General features: G+C 44.4%; 1 protein-coding gene across 4 annotated transcripts in view; it reads right to left on the minus strand.

The window, feature by feature from the left end:
• RERE (arginine-glutamic acid dipeptide repeats) overlaps positions 1-6438 on the minus strand; it is a 483116-nt gene extending 476678 nt beyond the window's left edge. For all 4 annotated transcript variants that reach the window (XM_049877801.1, XM_049877800.1, XM_049877799.1 and 1 more), the window contains exon 1: positions 5898-6438. The gene's annotated coding sequence lies outside the window, so the exon portion shown is untranslated. The remainder of the gene's footprint in view (positions 1-5897) is intronic.
• Positions 6439-7199: the final 761 nt, after the last annotated feature.

The following is a 7199-nucleotide window of genomic DNA, read 5'->3' on the forward strand; positions in this document are numbered from 1 at the left end:
ACATGTAAAGAACCTGGCTCTGGGTTTAACGAGGAGCATCCAGTTTAATGAGACCCGGTGATGTAGTTGTTAGGAGCTGGGCTGCTCATCAAAAGGTTGGCAGCTCACATCCACCAGCCACTCCTTGGAAATCGTACGGGGCAATTTTACCCTGTCCTATACAGTTGCTATGAGTAGGAACCAACTCATCGGCAATGGGTTTGGGTTTTGTTTGTTTGTTTGTTTGTTTTCCTTGTATCCAGTTTAAATTCACCTGAATGATGTTTTCATATATCAAATTTCTTTTTACGTCAGCGGCCAGAGTCTATGTAACCCATCAGGAATCAAGCAAAGCTGCTATTGCGTGGATACACCTCCTGGTGTGACCAGGTTCTGCAAGGGGGAGGAGAGGTTTCCACAGCCTCCCAGACAGCATTTCTGGGTTCCTGCATGCAGACACAGGCCCACAGTCTCACTTGCTCACACTATCCCTGGACACTGAATTGTGTTCACTCCATATATGTTGAATGCCACACTACCCTACCCCACCAAAGAAGTTAGGGGTCAGGATTAGACCTCTAGGGGCCTGGTGGGCATATACGGGTACTAATGAATGCGCACACACATGCTCTGCTGAGTGTGTGCATGGGCATGTGTGCTGGAAAGGGGCTTTGTAAGAAGGGGCTTCCCCCGTTGCTCCAAGACTCTGTCTAGCGATGCTGTACAGCCACGCTTGCTTGCAAGTTCTCTTTCAGGTTAATCTAGGCCCATAGTGTAAACACTGTCACCTCTAGATGTGGTATCCTTATGCTATACACAGCAGGGACAACCATATGCAGCCCTGGCAACAAGTTATCTAGTCCTAGTATTCTAGTTTCCTTGAGGCCCATTTCATGAGGCCTCACACTAAGGTTTAAATTTCTATTCCACTTTGAAGTGACTTGGAAGACTTTCTGTCCTTTGCAACCAAATAAGCTTACCGTATTTTAAAGCCTTCACAAATCACATGTATAGTAACTAGTTTAAAATTAGGGCAAGGCTTTAACTTCTGATGCAAAAGCCCAAGGCAAACGGGATGAAAAGATTCCTCAAATACCAAGTGGTCTATGAATTAGAGATCAATCATATCATTGTAACATAACCATACGAGGAAAAAATTCACATGTAAATATACCGCTCACAGTTATTGACATATCGGCAAATTTAAAAAATTAAAAACAATTTTATGCTGGCAGAAACAGGTCATTTTCAAAAAAACAATTCTTATAGTCATGAGCCACTTAACATCCACTGTACGTCCTGTGAAAAGGGGATATTATGTGATTTGAATGCTGTGTGAACACCATATTATTTTCTTATATAACAACTCTGAGATAGCAGAAGTATTTAATACCAAGGGACAGGGAGGGCACGGTCAATGGCTGCATGGCTGCGTCCCGGAGAAGCAAGGACAGGGCAAGAGTCCGCGCTGAGCTGGTGGGGCTCAGGGGACTGGGCCGTTAGAAGAGGCTGCGGGGCACTTAGAAAGTCTAGGCCCTTTGGAGACCCAGACAGCCCCGCAGGCCCAGTTTGCTGAGGATGAAATCTAGGGGCACAGGCAAGCACAGGGTAGATTCCCCAAACACAAGCTGGTCTGAGGCACAAAGGTGGTGGCTCCCTCCTGGCTACATCTGGTTAAAAAAAACATCTGGTTACAGCCGCTAAATCCTGTTCTCTAATCTGGATTTCTGAACTTACAGGACCACGAATGTATATGTGGTCGGATGTTGCCTGAACAGATGTTATGGGGTGCATGGCTATATTAGCAGTACTATCTGGTCTCCTGACCTAGTGTATGGAAGCATTATCATACCCTACATCACCGGGCACACCAACGAATTACTTATACAAATCACAACTCCAACCAAAACGCCAGTCAATAACTACCAGTATTTGGCCTTAACTTATTTGTGGTCAGATGCTCATTAAAATGACTTAAGCAATCTTAATTATCTAACGCATATTTAAATGCTCTTTTTTCCTTATTATTTAAAAAACACTAGAACTCTGTTAGAAAAGAAACCAAGCACAAGCAAACAAGCTCACCAAACTCACACTTAAATAGGACAAGCAAAGCTGCAACTTTGGAATAATCATCAGGATACAAGTAATTAACAATCAATTAAATATGATTCAAGATGAATTCCTGGTTGTTGAGAAACCCTATGATCAACTGCAGCACGACACTATCAGCAACTGACTACGTAAGACAAGAGTGTATTGTTTCAGGGAGTATGTGTGTGTGATGAAGTTCACAGCCAAACGGCACTAATGACTCACTTAAACATCTGAATTTTCTGCTATCTTAACCTTGAAGTCAACTGCAAAAGAAGCTGCCAAAAGCAGTAGGAAAGCATACTTCTCCCAAAAGAACTTGGTATATACAACTTATTTTGCTACTTAAATGTTTTTTTGATTACTGAGATTTGAATAAGCTGTTAAAGATACAACTAATTTTAAAAGCAATGGCTGCTTCATAAATCCATAATAATATTCAACAGACACAGCCTTTTAGGACACAAATCATATCCCTGTGTGTTGTGTGTACGTTTTACAGCACCTGGAATATTTCTGTTCAATATCTGTTCACTAATACATATAATTATTGCAGAACCTGACAGTGATTACTGTTCCACTTTTTCAAAACTTTTTTTCTGACTGACCAATAAATCAAAGTTGAAAAAGTAACAGTTGCATTTTATGCCTTTTTGTCGTGAATCAGTTCTCAGTTTCCTACTCCAGTTTCCTTGCAACAAAATATTGGGAGATAACACATTCAACTGAAATTACCTGACTCATTTGAGTTGTTCCCATTTCATTAAGAAAAATACACAACTTTAGAGATTATGCTTTAGGTTTTGGAAGCAAAGTGAATCCAGAATCACTCTCCCAGGAGTAGCCAGTCCAGAACAGAAGATGTTAATCTACACACTAAGTCCCTCTTTCCACTGCAAACCTTTCTAATGGTTCATTTCATTAAAACAATTGAAATGGGTTAGGATGTGTGGTAATAAAAACCCTCCAAGCCATTTATCCAGTGATTATCTCTGAAACTGCACCTTGGTTTAGAAGCCTTTGAGCAGGAATTTGGCTCTCTTCTGTTAATCTATGTACACACTTGTTTCATATTTTCTCTCCCCTCCAATGTTCATAAGAAAAAAAAAAACTAATCCATAGAATGAGTCATTCTATAAAATTGATTAATGTTTACATGACTATTGAAAACAACATTATCACATTTGCAAAATTGCTGAAGCCCCAATCCACCCCCAACTCCTCCTGGGCTAAGAGTTCATCCCTGAGGAAAATCTCTCTGTCCAGTGCTAGGATTTTCTTTTGTATAGGGTAGGTCTCTTGGACTTCTTCCTAACAATACTAAAAAGTTTTTTAAAAGTTTCCGAAACCAGAATGCAAATGAAACCCCTCATTTAGTTATTTTTTCAAGACAAACTATATTTCTCACAGAAGATGGAAAGGAGTCCTTGGAACTCACAATGTGTAAATACTTCTGATAATAAAACAAATTAATGTCAGGACACAGCCAATAATGTAATAAAGCCCTGATGGAACCGTGCCTGTCAAAGGGCATCTATATTAGCAGCTCAGGGAAGTGGCATTTGCAGACAGGCACTACAGCTGCGTTCAAAAGAAAAATCATTAAGCCTCAGCCGTTAATCCCCTCCCCCGTCCTTCAAAGCAATTAAGCAGAAGAAGGTGCTATTCCACAACCCACATGTATCCCCACCAACCTCCACCCTTGGCCCCGGGTGGGGGTTACGCCAGGCAGAACCCCTCAGCCCATTCCCTGTACAGTTTTCAAAGGCGCCTCTACACTAGCCCCAAAAGCAGAAAACCAAATCTTTTCTCTAACTCCTATTTACAAAACAAAAAAAAACTGACTGTTCAATAGCCAAAATACCTGTCCACGGAACCACTAATAACTCAAAACACACACAACACCATTTTGCCAAATATTAACCTGAAATATGATCTTTATAATCTCAACTCCAAAATAACTAACACAATCTATTTCTACCTAAAAAGGAAAACCCTGGTCACATTCATGACAGTAAGAGTCAAGTGAACAAATCACCGTCCCCAACAAAGTCAGGGGCAATGAGCAATATAATAGGAAAGGTGAATATCAGACCACAACATACAATGTAGGGTTTGATCTTTACAGACACAGAAAGAGCAGCAGAAACCAGGGCTGCAAAGGGAAGAAAGGGAGGTAGAGAATAGGAGACTCTGACCACGTTTTTGAGAGTCCTTTAGTTTCCAATGTACTCTTCTGCCTCTTGCAAGGTTGCAAAACAGGCCAGACATGAGATGGATGAAAGAAAGCTGAAAAAGAAAAGCACCTTCCCTTCCCCCATCTTCTCTCCTCTCTCCCCCAAAAAGAGCTGTGTTTGTCTGTGCAAACCTAGTCCAAAACATAGGGGAGAGAATGAATGTGTGTATGGAAGAACAATGAGCCCTCAGCCTGGTATTGTGTGTGTGTGTATGTGTGCGCGTATGTGTTTGTGTGTGTCTGCCTCTGCCTCTTTTCCCTTCGACCTCAACAACAGGGAGAGCTGGAGGCCAGCTTTCCACCCAGCCTAGGCCATCAAAATCAAAACTGGCTTGTAATTTACAATAGAATTAACTCAGCAAGCAAATCCATGGAAGGAGGCAGCTACCCAAAAAAAAAAAAAAAAAAAGATGATTTTATTATTGTATACATCCATTCTCTCACCCCTCCCCCAACACCCTGAGACTAAAGATATTAGTGTACATCAGACAAAAAGGTCTCTCTTTAAATGGAAAGCAATTAACACTGTTTCAAATCTAAAGATAAAAAAATAGGATGCATTAATTTGTTACATTAAAATGTCTGTTTTGTGATTCACAAAGTTTCCCTTTTACTAGTTACCTTTTTTGTTTAAAAAATTGCTTTGGTGAAAACTATTTCAGGAATCATACAAAACTACTTTCTAAATGTACCTTAAAATAGTAACACATACCGAAACATTTAAAGCACCCAGTCTCTCAAGGATACATTTTGCTTAAATCAATGTTTGAAGTCTGGTAACCAGAAAAATTGTAAGCAAACCTTGGAAGCAGCAGAGGGAAATGACAATTCAACAATGAATCATTTTGTTTTCCTTTCAGCAACTTCTCAAGCAACCACTTTCAACGGAAACCTGTAATACCTAACCCCCCACACACACACCTTTCGATATAAAACTACTTTATCTTCTTTCCATAACATTAAAGGAGGGGGGGGAAAAAGGCCACCCTCCTTCAGAGAGCTGAATTAAAACATGATAGTAAGAATTCTTTTCTTTAGTAAGAATTCTATTCTGCTGCAACTGATTTGGGGTTTCTCTATTTTGTAATCACACAGGGCAGAGAACTAGAAATTTCGAATACAAAGAAGGAATCTTCCCCGAGTGTGAAAATAAGACTTTCAAAGTCCTCCCCGCAAGACCCCCCCAATTCACATTCAAGACATTTACAGTTGTAATCCTTGACTTCCTTCCCTCCCCTAGTTCAGCCAATAATTTAGTCCCATAAAGCAGTTGAACCTCAGACAAGTACAACCAGAGTATGAGTAAGAAGCAAAGAAAGAACAGGCGTCAGAAAGCAAGTAGGACAGTGACCTGCCCGGGACAGGACCAAAGACGTCCCTGGCCCTTTCTTCCCCCAAACACCCTTCGTCCCTGCCCTCGCCTCACTCCCTTCGACTTCTGCGGCTTCTTCCCCAGCCTTTTCTTCCTGGCTTACCCTGGAAGAGGGGTTTCACCACCGACCCTCTTTCCCCACCCAATATCCCGTAGCCAGGACTGGAAGCCAAAAAATAAACCTCACAACACGGCGCAGCCAACTTGGAGACTTACCTTCCCCTAATTCGCTACACCATCAATAGGGGGGTGTTCGTGGCCCAGCTACTCGGAAGTGGAGGGCAGGGGGCGGGAGGGCCGCGGGCAGGGATGCGGGCGGCCGGGCTCAGGGCCGAGGAGGGCGGCCCGTTGGGACGGGAGGCGCAGGGGGGCTTCCCTGCCGTGACCTTTAGCGCGATTTTAAACTAGGCTCTCTCCCCCTCGGTCGGGCAAAGCCTTCAGAAACGGGCGCCCAGGCTCATGTCTGGTTTTGTTTTTCTGAGGGCGAAGGGGCTCCCTGACGATGATGGTGATTTTTTTTTTTTTCCCCCTCAACTAGGGGAGAAAATGAGGCAGACAATGTGGGAAGCGAGAGGAGGGAAGAGAAGGGAGGAAGGAGAAGACGGGCACCGAGACCCGGACAAGGGGAGCGTCTCGGGGCGTGCGGCAGGAATAGGAGGTGAAAGAGCGCGGGGAGCGGCTCGCGAGCGTCTGTGGAAGCAGCGGCACCTCCGCGATGGTGGCGGAGCCGCGGCGGGGCTGCTGCACGGACCCACCGCCCACTCCCAGCTCGGGCCCGGCCCACCTCGCAGTATCGTGCCTCCCTATTGGCTCAGCGCGCCGTGACCCGCGCGGGGGCCGGGCCAATGAGGGGCGGAGAGCGGGTGGCGGAGGAGAGGTTTCCCCCCTTTTTTCTCTCTTTAACAAAATGAGCAGAGGGGAAGGTGGGGAGCGGCCGAGCCTCCGGGTCGCCGCGGCCCGGGGCTGTAGGGCGGCAGGCTGGGCTTCCCGCTGAGGGGCGCGTCTTTGTGCGAGCCCAGGCTCCCCACCCCTCGTCGCGCCCCGGCACCGACCGACCGCCCCCACCCTGGGCTGGGCCAGGGGTGCTGAAACCTGGAGCCGCCGGCGGCGCGGAGCGGACAGGTCCGCAGGGCCAGGGTCGTCGAGAGTCAAGTTGCTCTAGTGTTTGCCTGGGTCATAATTTGCCTTTTCAGTCACTTCAGACACGGATTCATTACCCCGGGTGGGGTGGGGAGACGGGAACATATAGTGGATTTGAACGATTCGCTTAAGGATTCTTTGGAAATCCTGATGAGCCCGTTTATAACATTTAAAACATAAGTATGTGAATTGCACATGTAGAAATTGTTGAGGTGGTGTATGTGTTATGTATATTTCACCACGATAGTTTTTTCAATTAAAAATATAAATATGTATATGACAAAAGATAAATAAGAAATAGAAACAAAAAATTGATGAATTGCGCTGCTTATCTGAAAAAATGAATGAAGTCGGAAAGCCTGAAAAGTCTCCTCAGTG

Source organism: Elephas maximus, chromosome 3, assembly GCF_024166365.1.
Source record: "Elephas maximus indicus isolate mEleMax1 chromosome 3, mEleMax1 primary haplotype, whole genome shotgun sequence".
Taxonomy (NCBI): domain Eukaryota; kingdom Metazoa; phylum Chordata; class Mammalia; order Proboscidea; family Elephantidae; genus Elephas; species Elephas maximus.